Consider the following 25,899-nt stretch of genomic DNA (forward strand, 5'->3'; position numbering starts at 1 on the left):
GAATCAAATTCTCCAAAATCAGACTTCAGAATGGCCCTGAGACCAAGGAACATAGGAAATGAATGAAAACACAGAAATATTGGAAGGCCAAAAAGGCAAGAAGGATTCATGCGGAAACTCAAGTGTCTCTGATATCAAGATTAACAATGAGATTTGTCCTGCTGCTTCTCAGGTATGCACACTCCACAACCATCTAACCAAGTTCTGCCTGCATGAAGTAGAACGCAGCAGTTTTTCATGTTTGGCTGATGGCTTCTCTCTTTGCCTTCCTTCTTTTCCTTCTGCACCCTTTGCCAACAAATTTTAATTGGCTGCATGTCTTCAGGTTACATCTCTCTGTATGCAACTGGTCCATAACTATCTATTTTTGTTTGCTCTCCACAGCATTCTCATTTTCTCACTATTCTGACTTCACTGCCTGCTCATGCTCAGGTTTTGAATATGCCAGATTAATTACCCTATCCCTTAATCAGAGGAATCTGCATAGCTAGTCAACCTTTTTTTTTCCTGATATCAAGATGGCAGAGCTATTAAAAAGCAATGTCCAAGAAGAGAAAAGGAATAGGTTGTAATAGTCACGAATTTGTTAACAGGAACTTGAGACAGTGAAAAGTTTGTCCTGAAAGGGATTGTGGCAACTTAACAGTTTACCCTCACAGAAGCAACATAAAAATAATGGTTTAAATATCTTTAGCAGTAAAACCAGGATGCTATCATGGATTGTATTTTCTAAAATGTGATATAATGGCACAATACAGGAACATTAAAAAACCTATTATTAATTATTAATAGAAATTAATAAATACACAGTGAGTTCTATTTGTCAGCTCTGTTATGAATTCATCTTTGTTTAAGGTTTTGAAGGGTCTGACTCAGAAACAAACTCATCCTGTTCGTAATTCAAGGTATTTTTAACAGCTAAAACTGAGTTCCTTTAAAAGATTGTTTTAAAAATCACTTTGATTTCAGAGGTCTTCAGATATCACACTAGATGTGTATCCCAGATATCTGAGCTGTGTGGGAAATGAGTATGCTCTAATTTACCCAATGTTTTGGAAAGGCAACCTGAAACTTAAGAGACATTTAGATATTACAGTGGCAACCATAGGAGTGTCTGGACCCAGCTAGTCAGAAGTCCCAGAAGTACTCTTTAGTTCAGTGTCTGGGCTTAAAACGAAAAATTGTCAGTTTTCAATTTTAGAGGGAAAAGAAAGTTGTTTGCTTTTTGTTCATCTACCAAGGGAAAATGGTTAAAAAACCAACTAACAAACTAGCGAGTGTGCATTTTCAGATAAAATGCATTTCTGTTTAGACATCTTGGTAAAAGAGGAAATATTCTTATAAAATTACTTTTGTCACTGAAGCTGTCTTTTTCTTAAAATATTTTGCAAGCAAACTAACTTGGCAGCTCGGATTCATTTAGACTCGTGCACCTTTATTCATTTTTCGTGTCTGAGAAATAATCAGATACATACTTTGGAAATGTAGCAGAGAATCATATGATTCTGGGTTCGGGCAACACAATCCACAGAAATACATCGAGCAGTGGTTTGTTCCTTTCATAAACATGATATTTGTTCTTCTTGTATCATTGCTTATTCATTTGGATTATTAACAGGCTTTTTAAAACTATTAAAGCCTTGCCGCTCATCTTCAAAACTGCCTCTAGGCATCTTTGATTTATGTGGTTAGCATTTACTCCCTAAGGTCTTATCGACCTTGGCAGTGTTAGAAATCATATTTTCACATGCATGAATTGCCCTTGACTAATTTCTCCAGTACAGTTTGAACATAAATAAACTTCCTTTGGCAGTTGCATTTTTTACTTTTCACTTGTTTATTATTAAGAAGCACGGTGTGAATGAGTGTATGGAATATACAGTAAAGTAAATCTGCATTGAAGTGTGGTTAAGAATGTGCATTATTGTTCCCCTTGAATGTGTTCATGATAGATGGAAGGATTTTTTTCTTTTCTTTCTTTTTTTCTACTTTGAGACTTTTTTTTTTTTTCACCCTAATCTCCCTTTCATGATCATAGAGTTCACAGTGACTTTTGATGTTATTCTCCCCTGTAGTAGTTATGCATTTCTAAGACCAGAATGAAATTAATTTTCTCATTGTAAAATGGGACATGTGCTCCATGATAGTTCTCCCTATTTGGTTAGCAAACATGAGAAAAGATAAAGATTCAAAAAATTTTGGGATTTGCAAAATTTGACTTCCAGTAGAAAGCTTACCAGGGCCACAGGCACTTTGTAAGTAGGCATTTCAACCCACATCTCAGGAGAGAAATGCAAGAACAGAACTTTATTATCAGCACCCAAGCATCAAGAAAATATCTTAGACTGTGTAACCTGGTGGCTCCCAGAGTGGAAGCATGGAATATGAACATCACATGCAGTTCCCACAGATGTAGGATGTGGCCTGCCAAGCTGAGCAGCTTGGCATCAACAGTGACAATAAAAAGGGTTGGAAAGCAAAATTCTTCACTCCAAATTCAAGCTCTACAGCTGAGCCATTATAGCCTGGTGTGTAAAGGAAAGCACTGTATTAGAGACTACATTAACTCCCATGACATTAGAAAATTCATGTGGTTTAGGTACTTTCTGAAATGTGTTAACACTGCTAGTAGAAAGCAGGTTACTGTTTTTAATTTACTTGATTGATGTAAAACTTATGTAACTGTAAATAAAGAGAGGATGGTAAGGTGAATCTAACAGCAAATAATTATTATTGAGTCATTCAGATTTTGATTCTGTGTTATTACAGGCCTGTTGAAAGTGTACTGAATAATTTGCTGGCAGTCTCTGATACAACATGTGCAATCATCTGTAGTTACCTCCTTAGTGATGCAACTCGGGAAGAGGTGGGTGAATCTACTACAAGATTGTCACAGTTCATAGAGCATTAGCTGAGGCACAACTCAGTGATGTGTTTTCTACAAGTAGTCCTTGACTAGGAATAGGATTTTTCCTTCTCACCAGGAGACATATTTTCAGTTCTTTTACAATGTTTTCATCAGACATTTTCCTGACTTTTAGGCAAAATATTATTGACACCAGTATGAGTTTCACTGTCTAATTCTTGAACAGTTTTTGAGATGGAAACAATACCTTAATTTTCTGATACCATTTTCAGAAAATCTGGCATAAGTCCCAGCACTGCCTCACGAGCTATGACAGGACTATGGCCAGGGCTGGAAAAGGATTCACCTTTCAGTCCTATCTCCAGGGGTTCTCAGGGTGCTGCACTGCACCCTCAGGAGCAGCACTCCGGAGTGTTTGGGCTGTGGTGACTTGGCTGTCTGAAAGACAAAGTCATCAGAGTGACTTTCTCAGTATCGTGAACTGGCACCTGTATAAGACTGAAACTCCTCAAAGAGGCGCAGAAGCCATACTTAATATTAATTACTTGAGTATTTCAAGCAGAAAAAGATCCTTTGAAATGTTTAGTTTTCACATGGAGAATCCTCTTTTCCCTCTTTTTACACTGAAGATTTTTTTACAAAATAACGCTGCCTTTTTTTCCTAAGTGATATCCTGTGGACTTTATCCTGGGTTCCCATCAGTCACTAACTATCATTTCTGCTGATAATATCTTTCAGATCTTTGACTTCGTAAAAAAAGTCTTTTCTGTGACAATCTAATATAAAGAGTAATCTGACAATGAGAGCCTGGAGGTAAAAGTCTTCTTGTGTTAATATGCTTGTTACAGAAATATAACTTTCCATGAAGATTGAAGCCCTAGTTTACAGGATTCGAGTCTAGTTGGGCTTCAACCTAAAGAGAAAAGTCTTCAGCCTAAGAAACAACTGTTCTACTATGACTTTCACTTTCAGTGCTGTATACTAAGTACATAGGTTATGTGCTCCTTAAAGGCCTTAGCTTTAGCTACCGTGTTTTATATAGTGTTATATACCGTGTTTTTATTTAAGTTGAAGACTGCTGAAAACTCTTGAGAGCTTCTTGTATTACCTGTGTGAAGTGCTGTCAGTATGGCACACCTTTTGTTCCTCTTAGGAAAGGCATAGGATAATAGCAAGTTTGGCAGTGGATAATTTTCTAATTATGTGGCGTGCTCCCCATTTCACAGGCTCACTGGCTGTTTGAGAGTAACGAGACGATAAATTCAATACTGATCTTCTATCCACGCAATGACACCTTTGAGGGTCTGCAAGAAAGTTCCAGTCAAATCCACATGCATTAAGGTAAGGATCTTATGTAACTTTTCTTTATAAAACCTTGATAGACTGAATGCTTTAGGTAGAGTAAGCAGCTTTGGTCACTGTGTTTTATTGAGCAAAATATTTTTAAACCCAAGGTTTAAGCATCAGGTCAGGGTGAGAACAGAGAGAGCTCCATCTCTATCTGAAAACAATTGCAGTCATTGCCTGGAAACAAAACCTGAGGGAAGATGACCACTAAATATTTTCAGAGACATAAAGAATTAGCTTATTTTGAATAGGTTGCCTCATCAGTGTTTTGATTCAAACTGATGATCTGGAATCTTTTACTCCATTCTGTTGTTATGCCAGATGAATAATTTATTACAGTATTGTCAAGGCAGATAAGGTAACTTTTTCTCATTTTTTAACGTTATTTGGATTCACAGGATAAGATTATTACACAGTTTTCCTTATATGCTCAGTGTTAGAGCTAATCTCATGTCATTGTTGTCATTGTCTAGGTCTATTACAAAGAATTCCATCAAAAATTGCTCAATAGGATTCAACTACTATATATATCAGTCTCTATAGATTTGTCTTTGTCACCTTAAGATAAGAAAACATAGTACTCTGAAAGGCTTTGCAAAATGAAGCTATATAAAATCTTCATCATATTGTCTCACTTTTATGTTACCACAATGTTCCACTGCTGTGCATCTGCTGTGTATCACTTGGAATGTTTGCTCCAAAGGAGGATTGACTTAGGCTTACAATGAAGATCATTCCTAACTGCAATGCTGCCTTGGGGTAAACAGTTGAACTTGCTTAGGTGGTACTTTACCTAGATCTTACCAGAGAGTGGCAAATACATACTGTAGTTACAGACTACTGATCTGAGATATGCTATGGGCTTGTTAAGTCATGGGAGTAATGCTCTGATTAATAATGTATTTATTTGTAATTATTTTGGCTAATTTAGAATTTATGTGCTGCCAAACCTTAACCAGAATCTAGATTTAAAAGAAAGTAAGCTATTGTAACTTAAGGAATACAATTTCATTAGATCAGTTATGTTGGTTTCCTCTCCATCTTGGAAGTTGTGCTAGGATGAATTTTGATGTCAACTTTTGGAATTGAGCTTGGAGTATTCAGAAAGACTAATTTATGCTTAGTGATACTGACTTTGCTATAGTCAACACAGAGAAGGAGGAAAGAAGAGGGTTGTGGAAGCAGTTCAGAATGGAGGCCTGAACTAGAGGACCTGAAACGCTGTCTGGAGGAGGACTAACTTCACAAGGTTAAATTTAACCTTTGTCTTATATTCAGAGGTACTGCAGAAATTCTGAGCATCTCACTGCCAATTAGGACTGACAATACTCAGGACTTTGCAGAACTGAGTGCAGCTTTAGTTGGGCTTCCACAGATGAGACCATCCAAGAATTTCTAGTGACTAGAAATACAAGTTTCTGCCTAATAATGGCAAGGAAACATATGCAGGATTTTTGCAAACACAGATATTTACAATAGTAGAGACAGAGATTGAGGTATGTGCTAGCTTTGATTATATGGAACACTGGTGGTATGGTGTGTTGTACCCTTGGAATGATACTATTATTCATTTCTATGCTCTGTTTGGACATTCTTAATATACATGTCCTCCTAGTCCAGGTAGGCACACAGAAGAATTGTCAAACTTTTTTACAGATGGGAAATTAAGTCACTGCCTGAAGCAACATAGGAAGTCAAAGATTCAAGAGACTTCCATCTCCCATTCCATATTCTAAATTACAGAACCATCTTTCCTTCTTCATTTTTTGTGGCTATCCAAAGTGAGCCACAGAACAATGTACTTGTTTTCTCAGTGAAGTAGATTTCACAGATATACACTAAAAGACATTTAACAATCTTTCTACAGTTACACCTAATTACTCAGGCTCTTGCATATGCATTGCAGAAGGACCTGTGAATTCATCAGTCTCACTGCTTAGCTTTAATTGCTTTACTTTTTGTTGTTTGATTAATTTGTATTGTTGTCGCATTGATGTTCTCATTGTTCTACTTAAAATAATTGAACAATGAAACCTTAAAATTCTTTGCATGTGGTGTCTGTAAATTTACACCTAAAAACCCTTGAATGTAATGTTTCCAAGCTACATAAAGAAGAGCAACTCACACATGCCTGTGCAAACACCATTCTATTGTAGTGTTTATCACAGTAAAATAGTGGTTTTTTTCATTGAGCTTTGTGTTCTGAACAAGATGCACAAGTGCATAAGGCAGGAGAGCCTGGGGCTGTATTTGATCACAAGCTTCACACAATCTGACTGGGTCAATGAGTTTTTCCAGCCAATTTAGACAATTTTCTCTGTGCAGACAAAATCCCTGGATTTCTCCTTAGTGTGCATCAAGGTAAGCTTCACTAAGTATTTCAGAAGTCTCTCTTTTTCTCTCTTTATTTCTTTCTTTCTTGTAACCACCTCCTCTAGTACAAAATAAAGAGATATTTAGGACTGATGTACACTTCTATACATCTACCTTAAATCAGCGTGGTCACTACCACTGTATCTTGTGTTTAAACAGAATAGAATTAGCTGTCCACAAGTATATATGGACTGCCTGGGGGATCACATGTAATCTTTGCTGTACATAACTCCACATGGAGTGGGAATGCAGGATATGCAGAAGAATGGTTGCCAGCACTATCTGCAAACAGCACAGCACATTATTTTCCAGTTGATGAAGACAAGGCGCTACAACTATGCCTTGCAGCATGACAGGCACTGTTGGAATGAGTCCCTTTCTTCTAGAAGTTCACCAACACAGTTCTTGATTAACCCACCTTTATGCTGCTGAAGTGTAGTTTGAATTTAGAACTTTGTAATGTTACACTTTTCTGTGTTTTTCTGTTTCGGTATTTTTTTTTAAGTATGTAAATCTGGCCAGAATTTTTGTTGAAGTACTTGGCATTTTGGTACGGAACTATTAAATGTAATGAGGTTTGAAGCCCAGTTTGGAAGGCAAACCATGTTTGCTTTTGTACAGTGCATCAACTATTTGTGCATCCAAAGTGAAACAGTACGATGTGTAGAGGTTTTGTGGGGCATGAGTGTATATCATACTGTATTTTCCCTTCTTATTTGAATAGTAATTATTTTAGTTTTGATGTTCAGGTTGCAAAGTTTCCGAGCCTGAGCCCAAGTAAGGTTGTGCTGTGATGTTACTGGATTTAGTTAGCAACATCCCAATGCAACTGAAAAAAAACAGGAATAGTTCAACATGGGGCTTAATTTCTTGGTAGTGGAGAAATCCCCTTAATCTTAGAGTCACTGCCTGTATGGTTCATGTGACAAAAAGAGAAGCTGATAAATTCTTTATGGTATCCATGAAAACTGATAGTGCATTGCTAGAGGCTAAACTTCTATTCTTAATTTTGGCAGTATTATATTGTAGACAAAATTATGGCAATTACTTAAGGTGTAATAGAAATCACTGAAAATACTAAATAGATTTTTCTTTTTTGTAGTTTCAAATAGAGTTAGAGAACAAGTATTTAGGGTTAATGTTTGGTCATTTGGTGCGTCCATATGCTGATAGATATTGATGCATTTAATGAAAAATGGCACCAGTTGGAATGTTTGTGAGGAAGGGGACAGGTTAAGGTTTCTACTGGTGACTTTAATAGTGCCATTTCTTGCATCTTGAACAATTTAATTTGGAAGCACTATGTTCTTGGAATGAGATAAGAATTTAGTATGCTGTGCATCTTCGCTTAATACATCTGCTGTCTATACAAAGCAAGGTGGACAAAAAGCAACAAATAAACCCATAGAAATTGTATCAGGAGCACTTAGTTTTACATCCTATTTAGTGCAAAGCCAAAGCAAATCAGCCCATAACAGAAACAACCAAAAAAGAAAATGAATGGATCTAGGGAAATGGACCATCTGAAGCACCAAGCGGGGCATAAATAAAAATTTTATTAGTTTTACGGGAGAGTCTTAGAAACAGTCCTTTCCCAAAGTAGAACTAGGTTATTAGGTATATTTCCCATTGGTATGTGATATCCATAACCAATTCACAAGTACTGGAAAGCTGAATAATGGTGTCACTTTGACCACTATTGTGCATTGTAAATAATACATAAAAAGGTCATTATTCTTCTCTCATTTTTATCAGCCTTTTTTGTGGTCAAACTCTTCCTTGAAGATCCTTTGGAAAGGAAAAAAGAAAAAATGCTTTCTTTTATCTTGAGTGGTTTGGCTGCATTAAGTTTTAACAAAAAGGAAAATAGCAATTAAAAAAATAATGTATTCTCAGCAGAATCAGAAGACTGTAATAGGGATTTCACTACATGCCATACAGAACCTAAAACAGGTTTCTATACTTCAACCCACCAATTAGACCATATTCAGCTCAATGGGTCTTACATTATATGAGGTATAATCCAGGCATTTCATCCACACCTTCTGGAAGGAGCTACTACTCGTGAAATGAATTCACATATGAATAGACACATTGGCAAAAGTGTTCTGAGAAATGCCACCAATGATCTCTTGAAGGTTTTGAAGATGAACACTTCAATAGTCAAATTTTTTGCTTCTTATGCCATTTCAGTTTTGCATTTTCAGTTTACTCAGGTTTGGCTTTCTCTCTTGCAGGTTTGCCCCAGCCTTCTTGACTTTCAGTGGCATTCAGTTCTGTAAAAGTGTCTTGCTAAGTTATGCCAAGACAAATACTAGCAGAACTGTATCCATGCTAGGAAATTGCACCAGTGTAACTATAAACTGAGACAGTTAAATCAGCACTGTGTGTAGGCTTAAGTACTTTGCTGGATTTTAGTCAAAACACTTTAAAAGTAATGTTAAATTTTGTTTTTGTGCCAGCTGAGGGCCAAACTGAGCCACCTGTATTCATAGTCTGTGCTTAGCCATTAGTATGCTTCAAGTACATTCAAAATTTAAGACAAGGGAAAGTCCCACAGAAGTCATTTAGAACTTAAGGATATGCATCTGCTTAACCTCTTTCCTGACTCAGGAGGGACTTAAGCATGTACTTAGAGAGACTTATATGCTAACATTTTTTGCTGAATAAGTACCTTTATTTCTTAAAATGGCAATGAAAAAAATTCTTATTTTGAATTTAATAGGAAAATTCCTAGATTCATTCAGCCAAAGATAATTGCTGTTTGGAGAGCTTTCCATGCTCACAGTAAAAGTACATTTATCCAAGGAAAAAAATACCTCTCTAAATCAGTACAACCTACAACATAATATTATTTTTATTGACATGTATGTTGTAATGCTAAAAGTTGTTATGTGTTTGACTCAACCCAGTAATTACGCAGTATAAATGATATTCAAACAAGAGTGTATTGCATGGCAAAGATTAATTAACCAAAGATTACTTTACACCATTCTTCAGGGAAAAACATATTTTACTCTACGGTTACAGCCTGTTGCCTTGCCAGAGTACTTTAAAGTAGTTTTGAAATTTCTCTTTTGAGGAGTAAGGCAATAAATTATTCCATGGGACACATTCTGTAGTGCAAAATTCTGCCAGTAGACCTACTTCAAAAGTTATGAACTACACAGTTGACTCTTGTTGGGCCATAAATGCTCCAGAGATTATCCATTACAGGTCAATTACACCAGAGAAGAATTTCACATCCATACACTCAGGTGAGCTCCATTGGGCCAGAAAGATTACTGGTCCTCTCCCAAATCTGAGAGATTTCTATCCAGTGCTGTGCCCTCAGGAATAGCTCTTCTTCTCATTTTTTAGTGTTTGAATAATTCTGCTTGAGATGCTAATTAAACCTGTTGAATCTAATTCATGATATATTATTAAATACTTTGTAATCTTTCCATATAATGCAAAAATACTGTGCAAAAAAGTATCCAAGCATCTTCAGGAAACAGGGCTTTATGAAATCAACTCCTACGAAATCATTAGACTTCATGGTCCAAGCTCTTTGGTAGTCTCTTGGAAGGAATATTTGTGTAGTACCAAAGGAATTCATTCACATTACTGTATGTTTCATCTCTGTAGTCTGGATGCCTCAAAACTTGCTTTTTAGGTGTGTTGGAATTTGATCTGTGCTGCAAAACGTGCTTACACAGACCTCTGCGAGATTTTTTCCTTTCTATACAAAAGGTGAAACAACTTTTTTTTTTCAATTCCTTTTTCCTTTCCCACAGCTCTGCTGCCTCTCTTCTGTATGAGAGCACGATAACATATTTAAGCAATGCACAACATGGCATTTTAACATTAATCCTTAATGTTATTTTATTGAAGTGTGTAAACCTGTATATTTTTCACTGTCTCATACATGTCTAATTTCTTTTACTCTGTTAAATTCAGGCATAATTTAGGACGGAAAAATGCATTTTAGAATTACACCTACAGCATGTATGACTTTTTCATGGCATGACAGTGATGTTTCAACAATCTATACATATTGATTTAGGCTGATAATAAACAATTTGATTAGGCTCTATCTATAGGCTGTCATTTCAATCACTGTCACTGGTCCAATAGAGTGGAAGGCAGCTAGCAGACACATATGGCAAGATTTCTCAAAATAAAAACTCTGGCCTGATTAGAGCCCTAGGTTCAGTGAATTGGACAAGACAGCTCAGCTGCCAGGTTATTAACTCCCTCAGAAAATACTCTGCCTTTTCCCCGGGGCCAGCCTGAATATTCTGATCTGGATCGATAAGCAATCTCCGGTGTGTACAAAATGCCAGCTAGAATCATTTGTCTCAGTGCAGTCTCCTCACAAAGGATAAAACACCTGCAGTATATGGCCTTCCCTCCCTCCTCCCCCACCTTCCCCTTTTTAACTAATGACCCACAAAGAAGGAAGAAGTAACTGAATCTGTTCCATCATCAGGAAGGCTCTCTCAGGTTTGTTTTAATGATCACAATGGCTACCTTTCAATCTTATAAAAATTATATCAGTCATGGTTTCCCTGTGGCATGTTTATGTAAGTAATGTGAACTGCAGTGTAATGACAAGTGTACAGATGTCATTGTAAGAGGGCCCTTGGCAAGAAGATATCTCAGAATGTCAGAATTTTAATAAAGCGTGGGCTGCTGGTAGGGTTCTCTTTGGTGGTTGTCTTTTATATTTGTAACGTGTGCTGTGATCTGTTGCTTGGGCTGGCCGGTGATTTTTCACGAGTGTTTAGCAACAAAGGATATTTTACAATTGATTAGAACAGAATTATTATTTTCCAGCGTTGTGCTGTTTGCCCAATCTGGTACATATCTACAGTTAGGTTTGTAGTGGTGGTGGATTGTAGCCATGTAACTTTTACTTTCTTTAGATACAGACCAAAACATGGATATTTTTTTTTAATCTGAGTGAATTCAGAACTGTTCAAAGGTTTTGGACATTATTTTCTGAAGAAAGAACAGCACTTTATAAGTGCCTTACCCTTCCTTCTTTTGGTTAGAGAGCGTAGCAAACTTCAGAGTCCCTGCTTTAATATCTCAGCACTGTTCCATTTTCCTAATCTCAGCCAAAATCAAAATTGTAAAGGGGAATGAAAATACCATTAGTAAGAACAATTCTTACAAATATGAGACATGTTCAACACTGGAAAGAAAATATGACTGTGATATCCTGATGATACAGGTTCTCTCTGTCTTTTCATCTGGATTGTGCAAAAATTAAGAATCACAGGTGGTGATATTTGTCTCAGAGAGTGGTCAGCTGTAAAGTTAACACAGAGCAAAGAATTCCCAGGCTTTGATGTGTGCAACTTCAACATTTTGGTTCTGGTTAATCGACAACCCTTATCTTTTTTAATATCTAGGAAAAGGATATGTGCTTTCTTGAAAGTTCTGCTTAATAGATGTCTTTTAGTTCTTACGTCCTATCTTCACAGTTTGTTCTCTGGATATACTTATTGTCTTATATGCTTGAATTTAAATACAGTAAAAAAGAATGTTGATCTATTAATAAGCACCCTTGACTCAAAATCAAATAACTGCAAAATTGCAGAAAATCCCCAGACCTCCAAGTCTCTCTCCTTCATTGGTTTTGTATTACACCTGGAGTCACAAGACAGAAGCTCCTATTGCCTAACAAGTCTAATATCATATGTCCAATGTTGTCAAGAAATAAAAACTGAATCTCCTTAGCTATCTAGACAGAATATTTACTGAGCAAATTCTGACATTAAGTACCTGTTTTTGAGTATAGGTAAGATTCTTTCAAGAACAGAGGCCAGTTTTAACCTGTTTTTCCAGACTATTGAACTAGCTCCTCATCCAGCTGTAAATGACAGCATCCTTCTGACCTCAATGTATGTAACTGTTTACCTTTGTTTGCCTGTAGAAAACTTACCTTGAGTTAATGTAAACTGGAGGTCCATACCTACTTAAAAAAGAAACAAATTTTGCTTGTGACAAATTAGAAAGAAAGCATTTTATGTTTGTACTGCCATCCCTTGGAAAACAAAAGAAGGTTTGCATTTACTCTCTGTTCTTTTTTGCTGCATGAGGTGTCTTTGCCCTGATAGTGTCAAGAAATTAGAATACTGTCTTCCAGACAGCTTCTTTCATATTTGCCATCCAAAACTTGGGGAACTAAAGATGCTTTTAAAAAAGAATAATGTAAGGAACGACGTTAATGAATTGATTTCTCAATGTAAAAAAAAGAACATTTCCCATCAAGACACTTATTAGAATGTTTATCTCGGAGAAAATGCACACAGTTTATATGAAAAGCTGATGTTATGTTAATTTCCATTATTATATACAGATGATATTGAGGAAGATGGAACAAAGTGCCTTTAAACCAAAGCTGATGATATTTTTTTTCTTGTTCGCTACAGTTTTATTGTAGTGAAATATGTTCATTTTAGCAGTGGAAAACTGCCCTAAATAGACAGCATAAGAGCAATAAGATGCAGAGTACAATTTTAAAATGATGTGCTCTGAAAGTAAGGCTTTTAGACATTTTGGTTTATGTATTAAAACTTCCCACAAATTTGATTGAGAATGAGCCTTTGATGGATATTTGCTGCAGTTATGCTGCATTAGACTCGATTTATCCACCACCTCTCATTGTTGCTATTGATTGATTTTTAAATTAGATGAAGGCAATCAGTAAATACCACCCAATCAAGTCCTAAAAACATACAGGAGATTAGACAATTTAGGGTAATCAATGAAAATATTCTGTGATTTGCTACCACTCAATTTTGACCATAAATTACGACCATAACTTGCAAGTTAGTAAGCCATAAAACAAGTGGATGTGACAAGAAAAACTATAAGAAATGAATTAAGGAGATGAAGAGGAACCACTAGTGTTGTCATTTAATGAGACAAAATTACTCTTTATACATATCTTGCATTTCTGGTTGAGTCTTGCCAACAGTAGTGGAGTACAGGAGCACTAACCTTTGCTCATTTTTCTAAGATTTTTGGGGTTTTTTAGTAATATAAAAGCCCTTCTTTTGTGTAGCAAAACAGTTTGAACAATAACTAATCTACCTAATTTTATTGCAGCAAATAAATTAATGTAATTTTAGGTTTAAAACCGGCTGCTTGCTAAAACCCCTCACCTGCATCAATGACACTTGCAAACGCTAATTTTTAAGTCACACTTCTATACGGTGTTATATCCTACAAAATTTAAAGTGTTGCAACAATTTAATGTTATTTTAGGTCAACACTTTGAAGAAGCTGTGCTTATACACATTCTCTGTGATACATGTCACCCATTTTCTATATTCTCACAACAGTCTAATTGAGAACTAATAATTCACATGCCTTAAAAAAAATCCACTTTAAAGCTTATTTACTAGTTGTGAATAGGTGTCCAGGTTTTTTCTATTTATGAACTTCAGTATCTATTTGGAATTTCTAGGCAGAATCCATCCAGTATTTCTAGGCTGATAAGCTGCTTATAAATACATAAACAATCATTAACAGCTACAGGCTATATAAGAATAAATTGATGAAATAAAGCAACTATTTATCAGATTTGCTCCCTTAAAAAAAGTAGTACAGATGTGATACTGCTGAGTAGCATGCAAAAGTCTTCCTGGTTAATGCCTTTATGATCCTCCTTAGAATAAGGAAGAACATTTGGAAAAGGATAATTTTTGGGAGTGTTGATCATAAAAAAGGATTATATAAGGTGCTTTTGACAAGAGGAAAATTCATGTGCTTTTTTCTACAGGGAACAGAAATCTGAGAAGCCTGGAAACTGCACAGTACACCTGGAAAGGTGATGAGAATGTAACACAGGACAGCATGGGAGGAGGAAAGAACACCTTCTCTGCACTCACAGCCACTGAAATACCAAAGTGCCTTTGTAGAGCCTGATGATAGAGCAGTTATTTTGCTGGCACACAAATGCACAGGTGGAATAAATATTGAAAATATGTGGATTTATGTTGACTGTGATTTCACATTGCAGTGGAGAAAGCAAAAACCCCAGAGTCAAAAGAAGCATTAGTGATGTTGCAAACAAAAGATTAGTCAGCAAATACTGACTCTGCATCCGCAGGTGGACTCTGTGTGAGATAATCCAGAATTAGAACATTGTGAGGATTTCATGCAGAGATTCCAAACACTTTTTGTAGTAGACAAATCTCTGGCACTAGTGTACCAAAAAAAAAAAAAAAAAAAAAAAATGGGTAGTTCTTAACTGGTTCTTTTTTAAAAGTCACTTCCTTTAGCCTGAGGCTTTAAGAATCAGGATTCACTTTTCTGTGCAAGTGTGTGGAACAGCAGAACAGAATAAGCCCATGTAAGTCATGGGCCCCTTACGAAAACATGTTTTACTGTGTCAAAAGCACTTCCCACCTGAATTCTGAATTTAACATTAGAAAAGTGTCCAAGTCTGGTCTTTCAGATTTTCTGTGTTGTTTAGTACATCCATCTAAGGCAATCGAGTCTGAAGAAGAACTAAGTGAATCCCTAGGAAAATACAGAACCTACACCTATACCTACATTGCTAAATACTTTTTTAAAAAATAAATAATTGAAATGGTCTTTTCATTAACTCCTGCATTTTATCAGTTTCTACAGGCTTGTAAGATTTTAAGAAAGAAGTCAACTCAGTGCTAATAATGCTTTTTCTTCCTTCCATGTCAATTTGGTACTAGAGGAAACGTCTATGTATTACATCAATGGCATAATTTCTGACAAGTATGTATAATGAGATTGGAAGACAAACAGCTCTCAAAAATAATATTCCTACCTCTGTAGGTAACATTTTTTTTCTGAAATTTGAGACTTTAATTTGAAATCTCCTTTGAAAATGCATTTCCAGCTTCTTTCTAAAAGATTTTGGATGTGATTGAACCTTTGGTGGAAATTTGCAAGATACACAGCTAAATTGTGAAGGCAGGAAATGAAACAGCTCAGAATCTGAATGAACTCTGGAGCATTTACATTCTCATATTTAAATATTTGCCTGAATTACATGTGAGCTATAACTTTTCACTCACTGCAATTTTTTGCATTCTCTGTAATTAACAATACTAAGACAAATCAGTGTTTACATATTTAAAATATATCAATATATCATGTCAAATCTCCTGTTTCTGTGAGTTAAAAAACATACAACACAAAAACGCAATAACCTCTAGAAAGGAGGACAGGAAAGGGAGAGAATAAAGAAAACCACTGACTTAAAACAAAGACAGGGACCTACTTGCAGTTCCTGATGGACTGGTGCAATACAATGAAGCTGGTGTATTCAATATAACTTTTAGAATAATTGCCTGGGAGGTAACCAGAAAAGTACATTTTACTTTATCATGGTACATAAATAAAAGGGCAGACTAATTAATCATATAGCTTACTAAAAGTGCTTTTTATTTTGCCATTTAGTATGCCAGAAAGATCATTTTCTTTAATGTATATACCCAGTATTAACATGATTTAATCCATCATGTTCTGTATTATGAAATTACTTTGTTTTACTCCCTGATCCAGCTGAAGATCATTAACCCACACTATTTTCTAAGTCATACATCATTTGAGTGTATTACCTCATATAGCAAAAAAGCTACTTCTCTTGGTTATACACTCCAACTAAGAAATCATTTTTTCTGGATGTTGCTGACAAGTAGAGCTGTTTTCATTAGAAAGCAGATGGTTCACTATTTCGATTCTGTTTTACCTTCCCATTTGCTCCAGCTCAGAGTTCTTTGCTACCAGTCACCTCATTACCTCTTGCAACATCCACATCCTATTTCCAGACCCGTCTATAAAATGTGCTAAACATGCAAGTACTTCGCCTTCCCCCAAGACCTTTTTTCACTCTACATCCTCTCTTGTTGTAAGTCAGTCTTCAGAAAGCAGTGAAAGCGAAGGCAATCATCTGAACAGGAGGTTAAAGCCCCACAGTTTGCAGGTGTCTGTTCGCTGAGAGTGCCAAAGGTGTAATTTACACATTCAGATTTTAGGCTTGGACGTGAAGTCACACTGCTGGTGAATTTGCCTCATAGAGCTTTAGGGCAGAATCTGGCCTTCTATAATTTCTTGCTGTTATGATGTTCATGATATTTTCACTGTTGTGTTCTCAGAGTCTGTATCATGAATGTTCTACTTGGGCTGCCCTGATACCCTGGTAAGTGTCAATAAATAGTGGTCTGCAATGTAAATGAAATGGAGTAATGGGTCATTTTGAGTCAAAATGAAGACTGGATAGTTACTGAAGATATGTCTTGGACTTTTTAGAATAAAAAAGAATAAATGATGTTTTGAAATAGTTGCACTTCAAGTAACAGAAGTAACACCTGCTAAGTTTCAGACTGATTTCAGTTATCTCTTAAGCATTTGCCTTGAGAAGTAGACTCTCATTCTGGTAAGGCAAGGAGACTAAATGCTTTCATTGCTTATATGGGGAGCCATATACTAGAGATTAAATCCTTAGAGGTGAATCCATCAGTACACAATTCAGTTCTTCTACAGCATATATGTTTTTGTTTTGATCATTCTATACTGTAGGTAATACTCAAACATTGTAATAATATATTCTACCTGCTTTGTGTAGTTTTCTCTGGTTTCTACACAATCACAAACTCCATTTTTATTATTGTTTCAGGAAATTTTCGGGGGGGAGTTTTCCATTTTCTTTTTTTTTTTTTGCACATACTTCATAACTCATGCCAAATTTACCATTTATTATTACCTCCTACACTTGCCATCTGTACAGATGTTATCTTTATTCAGAGTGAAAACTAATACAGATCTTGGCAGAAATAAGGGTAGAGTATTGGGATGGGTATTTGATTTTATTAATTTGAAGGACAACCTGTTCACATATCTTAGACTGTATCATGGGTGGGATGTAATTTAAAAAAATTATTCTTGTAGAATTTTCACTGGAATTGAAGGAAGAGTAAAGGCCTCTAATGAACATGCTTATGAAAATCAAAGAAAAGATCATAGATTTGGAATTTTTCCAAGCATATATGAACCTGTTTAGTTATAGTTTAATAATCTACTGTACAAAGAGTTTTGAAGGAGCTGGGGGGAAACATAAATCTACAATGTTAGCAAAGCCAAAGCTGAAGGTCAACCTGCAGTTAATAACCATACTCAGTGATATTATTTTAATGATGACACAATATTTAAGCTACTGAACTTGGCACTATAAGTAGCTATGCATGTTGCACAGAGTGAAGAAGTGTGCAGTTGGTTAGGCTTGACTTTCACATGTCTGTTCATAGTGTCCATGGATTCTGGTCTACTCTCAGTCAAATGTAGCCTCAGCATCCAGGCTGAATAAACCTCACCTGAACAAACCACACAGCCATAATTCAGCTGCAAATAAAGCAGGGCAAAAATAGTAGGTGCAGGTGCTGCTGCTTACACATTGTGAGCCAGAAACTGAAAAAGGTAAGGCATAACACAGATTATCTTCTGCAGAAGGAGTTGGGTGCAGCTGTCCCCGGGGCTTTAGAGGCAATGCCTGTAAACAGTAAAGTCTGTGTTGCAGGACTTTAAGCTCCTCTTGTTTGTGTGGACAGGATTGCCAAAGTGATGAGAAAAGAGAAGACTCCACAATCTCCTGGAGGGACTGCATTAGCCCACACTGAAGTACGTGCAGCTCCAGCTGCAGTGCCAGAAATCACCTAAGTGTCCAGTTTAAAGTTAGCCTGGGCATTTGGGTGCAGCCCGGAGTGTAGCCCAGTCCATAAACAGCCTCACAGGCCATTGCTCTGCAGGCAGCACAGACTCTGGCATTGCACAGCTATAGAGGTGAGTGCTGTGAGTGGCATTAAGTGCCCTCTGTCCAAAAGATTTCTGTGCCAATACCAAATTCCCCAGGGCAACTTCCCAGCTATAATAGTGACTGTTAAATGCAGTTACCCTAAGCTTTTCTAGATACCATAATCCACTCCCCCAGCTATCAGGTGTATCACAGATGTATTAGTAACTGTCATTTTCTGACAGTGATGCCCAAATGATTTCAGAATTTACCTCCAGAATACTGAGAGAAAAGATGGACTCTTCAGTTTGTGCCTTTGAGTGCTCCACAGAATGGGACTTAGCACTGATGTCACATAAGCCAATTTTTTTTCTGCTCAAGAAAGTATTGTGCAACTACTAAATTCCGTAGATGAAAATAATTATCAAAACTGAAAAAGGATATGGCAGTAACAAAAAAAAGTAATACTGTGAACTGTTGATATGAAGCTTTGTTTTCAGTATAAATAATTTAGTGGGGTTTACTTCAGCAATTCTGAACTTAATATACACAAAACTTCCCTCAATTTTTCTTGCCTTGATTTTGTCCCTACCTGAATGCTAGCAGTATAATCACATAACATTATAAAGTATAAACCCTGGTAAAATAATTCCAAGCAAAACAAATGAGAAGCCATGGAAAATTATGGCATAAAATCTTGACAAGCTAAAATAGACAGTGAAGTACAGAAGGTGTCATTCTAGGATTTGTGTGTTTGTGCCTGTGCACTGACACTCCTGATGTTCATATAAAACACATGGAGAAACTCTGTCTGGTATTCTATGGGAAAAATTTATGTAGACTCTTCAAAATTATATCAAAAGCAGTTAAAAATGCAAACTTAAAAAGTGATATAAGATAACAATTTATTTATAAAAATGTCCTTTGCGTTTTTGAACACTGTTTAACTTCCATGCATGTTTTGCTGTTTTCAGATAACAAATTGACCTTTCCAAATTCATAATGAGGTATGAAATAAATGAGAGAGTACTGAAGGTGAGTAATTCATTAATCATAAGCAAAACAGGGATGAAATCAAGGACACAGGAGCACAAACTGTAAAAGTAATAGGTTGCATAATCATGGTATTTAATATTAACTACGTTATGTTTTTCATGTGGGTTCTGAGAAGCTGGTTTTTTATGTTTACATGAAACTAATCCAAGGTAAATTTTATTTCCCAATATTATTTTTCCTAGTGGTCACTCTCTTTTTAATAAACTAGAAGATAACGAATTCTAGCTTGTCACACTGTTATGAAGATTTAATAGAGGGGTTAGCAGGAACATTTAAGCCTACTGAAACTTTTGATTTAAGGTATTTCACTTTTAACTAGAATGTACCAAATCATGTAGCTATATCCCCTTCTTGTTTGTCATGGCAAATCTCCCATTATGGACATAAATTCACCTGGAATTGCTTGTTTTGGCTGAAATAAATTGTTATACATATTCTTCTGTCAGAGAAGGACAGAGAAAGAACTATTAGTTGAACAGTTCTGCGTCTTTATCCTTCAAGAGTTCAATCCACAGTGATCACACAACGTACCACAAGGTAGTTCACAGTTTACAGGTGGTGTATTTAAATAGTTAATATAATTTGTTCCCCCATGTCAGATTTCAAGAATATTTATTCTCAAGAACAAACCAGGTTAGAATATGACAAGGTGAACTGGTGGCACAGCAAGGAGTCAACTCACTTCAGAATCCCTAAACAGATTCTTTTCCCTGTTCCATACACTTTCATTTGGATGGAGCTGGTACGATGCTGCTCTTACTCATTATTTTGTAATTTGCTGGACGGAGAAGGAGAAAGAGGAGAATAGTGCAGAGTGAGAGCTATGCCATAACTTGCCATTATACCACTGTGTTTTGTGGTCCCCAGTATGATACACATTCACACCCTGTGAAGTTACAGCTTTGTGTGTCTGTAACTCTGTGTAGATGGGCAGTGATGGGGGTGAGCAGCCTTCCTGTGAGCCCAGTGCTGAAACCCCAGCCCAGCTCACAGTGGGACCTCGTGCCCCTCCCTAGGGAGCACATGGAGGCTCTGGGCAGCTCTCTGTTCCCATGCAGCATGGGTGACACTGGGGTTTGTGCTGGCCTTGGTGGTCCATACTAGTTCATCTTTCCTGCAGACAAAAGGTGGAGTTACCCAGCAGATCACTCCTCATCTCAGTCCCCTTGGTGGTCACAGGAGACAGTGCTCTGTGTCCAGGCGTGTGAACTTGCTTGTATGCACTGAAACCAAGCTGCAGGTGCACTGATGTGCCCTGGAATCTTGTCCATCTATGAACTTGGGGTGTAGTCTGTGTTTGCACCAGTCTGGAAAAAATGTTCCTGGGTCCTGCAGCCAGTTGGACTCATGCTGTTGTTCTGATGCAGGAGCTGCACTTGAACGGCTTATTGGTGCCTGTGTTGTCCTCCCACACGGGGTCTCTGTGCCTGGCACCCCTCAGTGTGGCACAGCCCCCCTGGGAGATGCTGTAGCCCATGACAGAAAGGCTGTGACACCCGTGGGCCAGAGCAGCTGTACTGCAAGTGCTGTGACTTGGGATCTGACTCAGAGCAGTCTTTGCTCGCACTCTTTTTGACTGTAATTAATGCATGTTGTTTTGGTGCATATAAATGTCTGACTAAGCAATTGCCTACATTTTGACCATAAAACAGGCATTAATAGGCCTGTTTAATAGTGTTTAATATTTAGATAAAAATCATGATTTCTCAATATTTCTATTCACAATTTTTGCAGCTTGAAGCCAAGTTCTGTCTGCAATTCTGTATTCTGAGGGGAAAAAAAGTAGCTGTTGATTAAAGGTATGTACTCGATCACAGTCATATGCTTTCCATAACCCTTGATGAAGAAAGTATCTTCATTTTTAAAACTCCCATTTAACTAATTTCCTATTTTCTCTGCTTCAACATTTCTACATTTTATAAATTATATTCATGTTAGATTCACACTGTGCTTAAGGTGTTTCTTCCTTATGTGAGAAAGTATATATAAGCTGCAAGGTGTTAAAGCCAATAATTGTTAGTGATGTTTTTCTTTCTAAAGAAATATAAAGGACACAATATTCCATGAATAGACTGGTATATTATTAAGTCTGAGGAATTTGCCCAGATCTCTTAAAATCATACATTCCACTCCTGTGTAAGTGGAGAGATCCTCTTAATGTATTTGCCTTCATTTTAGATGCAGGTGGTTTAAATGTGATGCTCTGGTTTAGATTCCAGAGCAAATAGGTTACCTATGATATTATCATTCCCAGAAATATATTGCCAAGCACTGCCTTTCTCAAGCAATATGGTTAAAGGGTTCACTCTGTCCCCACTGGTCCTCTGCTTGAATGCTTTTCCCAAGCTGCAGATCAATCTTTAACTCCTCACTTTTAAATTGAGGTGAAATACCATGGAGAAGAAAGGGAACATAAATACTTCCAAAATCCAAGCAAATAGGTTTTCTCACTCTTCCTTCCCTCTCCTAAGCAAGCTATGAAAGCCCATGAAGTCTTCTCTGTGCTGGACCCAGGTATTTTCAGATTTTTTGAGCCAATTTCTAATGTTTCAGCAGAATATATTTTTTTCCACGACACCTTCTAACGCTGTTACAGTCTTCAACTGAGTATCAGAAACATTTTGCTATGGGCATGAGAAGTCTGTCACTTTAGAAAATTTCAAAAAATATCAGTAGCATATCAGAAGAATTTTCCTCTTGTAGGTACCCTGCCCTGTTCTTTGCATGGTGTCTTGCATGACCTGGGCTTCCTCTGTACCTCGAACAATCCAACTCTGCAGAGCTTCTGTTTTTCTGCTTTCAGAAGCTGTTCTGGCAACAGATGGATGGTAACTTTCTATCCAAAAGTTAAAAGGTGAAAGGAGTTTGGCTTTTGGGGGGACTTGAACTTGTTTATGTCTTCAGCATATTTGAAATTTCTGTTAAAATATTTACCAATGTATTCATGAAACGTGAATAGTTGAAGGAATGCATTTTAAGCTAATGCCCTTTCCCAGGTTAATGATTAATACTGTGAGAACTCAGCTTGGTATTTACTGTATCATGACACAAATAAATTGAACTCCAAGCAAGCCATTATCTATTTTATTTATTTGGTTTTTAAAGTATGCCATGTCAAATTATTAACTTCTGGGGTAGAAGGGTGGTAAAACCATGAGTCAGGCAGTCCCCATGGAGCCTTGTGGGACTCATTTGTTCACACCCTGTGTGGTATATAAAGAATGTGGTTCTTATAGGAGAAGGCTTTCTGTTTCCAGTGCAAAATCTAAATCTTTAGATACATTTTACAAAAATATTCATTTCTGTCTTAATTACTGTATTAAAAAATAACCCTTGCATTCTCTGTCTGTCACTTGTTATGATAATAAACTGCACCTTCTGTTCTCTGCATATATATAATGCTATTTATTTCCTGTGGGAATGAATTTTTAAGTTATTTTAAGCAGAGAAGGACTTGAGGTTCTCCATTTCTTAGGTACTAAGAAATTTCAAGGTCAATTTTGACTCATGCTGAGATTTTTCAAATAGTTTTGTTTTCATTTAAGCTTTATGTATGTTCAATTTTTAATTTTATTCTGCTCCTTCTCTTTATCATCTTGAAACAAAAATTTATTTAGAAATTGAAAGGGCATTTTACTATATGATAATAATTTAAGTAATTCAGTCATCAATAGTAACTATTCAATATTTCTCCCTTAGAAAACAGATGGAGTTATAAAACTGATATAGGTAAAGTAGAGGTCAGTAGAGAAAGAGATTTAGTAAAGCACATTTTGAAATTTGGGAAATTTATTTTCTATGTTTCTGACTTAAAGGACTCACAAAAAGTAGTTTGAAAAATGGCCTAACTGTTCATTTGAGTTTTTGGACTATGCTAATGGAAACAAAGAAAAAATTTTGCTCATTCTCAGTATTTAAAAAAGTCAAAATAGCAAGTAGATAATATGCTGTAAAAGGATGTATTCATCAGGAGAAAAGATGACTTGAAAATTTGGCCATTGTTGAATGTCTTTGAAATTCTAATTTGTGTCAACAAACATGCCTAATTCAAAATCAGTTTTCAATGGACCAACTAAGGGCACTTTACTCATTTATTTCCCTGCCAGATTTTGGTATTATCACAATCATGTCAGCACTGTGGCTATTAAAAAAATCAAAATTTTCAACCTTCTTAATTCTGTAGGAAGAGTGTTTTATTTCACTAGAAAAACAGGTATTTTGCTTGGAATGGAAATATTACCTTTCAGGAAAGATACCGCCTGGAAAATTCTGCCTGAAATGTGAAAGCTTCAGAAAATTACAAAAACCTAAAATTTTTAGAATTTAGATTAGAAGAAAAATACTTGGACAATATTATCTATCCTATTGTTAAACCTGTAACTAGACCTCCCTTGTCTGTAAAGACTTTAAGGTTCTAATTCCATTTTGCAATTCCTAATTTGTTCATGGTAAGCCAGCCACAGTTTAAAGGCTCAAAGGTGTTTCACCTAATTTTTCTTATATCTCCAGATAGTGCATGGCCAAGTTATTTAGATACAAATAAGCCTTGAGAATATCATCAAATCCATTCTAATTTCATTCATGCCTTGGAGATAATAATTTAAAGAGCTAGTCACTGCTTGCAATTAAGCATGGAGAAAATAGATCCGTCCCATAATTTATGTCTGCAAAGGTTGGGCTGGATTTGTAATTAATGTTTGCTCCTTTTAATGAAATACTCCAAAGGTCTGCACTTCTGTCATTCATGGAGGTAATTTTTCAATTGATTAGTAAAATAATACTTGAAAAGTAAATGCACCTGCTTTAGCACAGAAATGTCTTAGTCAAGTAGAGACAATGATTGGAGTGCTAAAAAAATATCATTTCAATACAGTAGAGACTGGAGTTTTACTCCTCCAGAATTCAGAACTCCCACTAAAGAGGAAAAAGAGAAAAGGTAATTAAACCTCCAACAACTTCTTCAGCATGCTTTTATCCAGTTTAATTCCTGAGTGGTTTTCAGCATAGCTAAATACTTTTAGGAACACATGCCTGAATTGTGCATTTGTACAAGTGAAATATGTCTGGAAAGCATATGTTACAGCAAAACATAATTTTTGTATTTGTGTAGCTTAGAATTTTGAGGGGGCATGAACAAATAATTTAAAATTGGAAATTTGTTTCCATCTAGAATAAACACTTAGAATTTGACAGCTCATTTGGATTCTGTTCTTATTTCCATTTCAGATTTAAATCTGTTCAAGCAGGCAAAATGGCAGGACTTGGGTTTAAAATGGCTTGTTATGTCCTTCCTACAAAACAACCACTGTAGCACTAAACTGTAGCACTATCAAAGAAAATTAAATAAAATAAGCCACTTCTGACTGTTTTCAGGGAATTGATAAGGATTTTGTTTGAATTAATCCCTCCAGAAGGCATGTTCAGTGACTTCTCCTGCTTTGTTAATTTAGTCATTTTGACACAAAGTCTTGCTATTCCTCTGCTACAGACACCTCACATTTTGTAGCAGTGAGCATTGTGGGAATGGACTGTAAGTTGATTAGACAGAATGCAGAGCAGAAGCCACAACCTATGCCAGATTTCTTGGGGGCCACAAAGGTGGTGATCCAAGAGGTTTTGAACCCTGTGTCTTCTGGGACAAGCATTTTGCTTTCAGAGAAAGAAGCAAGAGAAGTGAATGAATGTGGTGAAAGAAGCCCTTATCCGGTGCTCAGCCTAGTGAAGCAGAGTAATCCAGACAGTGGAGCAAGAGAATGTCTGTCATCAGAACATTTAACTTTAAGGCTAAAAGTTTATAGTTTTAATGCTATGGTTTTAAGTGTTTGAATCATGAAGGATCCAGCTATTATTAAAGCATGAGCAAAGCAGCATCTAAGGACTTTTAAAAATCTGCACCTTGAACTTAGTATAACTCCCATTAAAGTCAATGCATGCTGAGTCAGACTTTAATTCTTTTTGCACCCTAGAGATTCAAAAGGTGAAAATCCTGGCACTACTGATGTTTTGCCATTGACCTTGTAGGGTCAGGATTTCATGCTAAAAGCCATAAAATGACACTGACATTTCGTCATTGCTGTCTTGGATCAGATTCATAACAGTGACCCAGGAGAGAAACATCTACATAATCCATTACTACTGTGCATCTACCCAACACTGTCTCACTACCTTGTTTAAAGAGAGGGAATATTCTATGATTTTGAGCTGCCTTTATTTTAGCTCAAATGAAGAAGAATGGAAAAATCCTGATATTCATTTTTCGATCACTTTATTTAAACATTCTAAGAAAATTCTTGGTTATTTTATATTTTATGTCAATTTAATTGGAAAATTCTCTTTTCAAAATGAAGGAGCTTTTGTTGGGTATTTTGGGTAATTTTTTCAATACTATTCTAAAAAACGTTTGTAGTAAAACCGGAAGGCAAATTTCAGATTGGTAGTCCCTTGTGAATGAAGTGCTTATGATTAACAGTGAGAACTGTGAAGAATTTTT

At 36.3% G+C, this 25,899-nt stretch overlaps 1 long non-coding RNA gene across 3 annotated transcripts; it reads left to right on the forward strand.

The window, feature by feature from the left end:
• LOC113948837 lies at positions 1–24,675 on the forward strand. 3 transcript variants are annotated; one of them, XR_003528248.1, is made up of 5 exons: positions 1–172; positions 2,770–2,866; positions 4,093–4,207; positions 16,723–16,766; positions 24,636–24,675. It is a non-coding gene; the product is annotated as an uncharacterized LOC113948837 (long non-coding RNA). The 3 variants fall into 3 exon arrangements; XR_003528249.1 differs by lacking the exon at positions 16,723–16,766; XR_003528247.1 differs by lacking the exons at positions 16,723–16,766; positions 24,636–24,675 and adding an exon at positions 14,364–14,738.
• The last annotated feature ends 1,224 nt before the right edge of the window (positions 24,676–25,899 follow it).

This window comes from Corapipo altera, unplaced genomic scaffold (assembly GCF_003945725.1).
Source record: "Corapipo altera isolate COAL_440 unplaced genomic scaffold, ASM394572v1 62, whole genome shotgun sequence".
NCBI lineage: Eukaryota > Metazoa > Chordata > Aves > Passeriformes > Pipridae > Corapipo > Corapipo altera.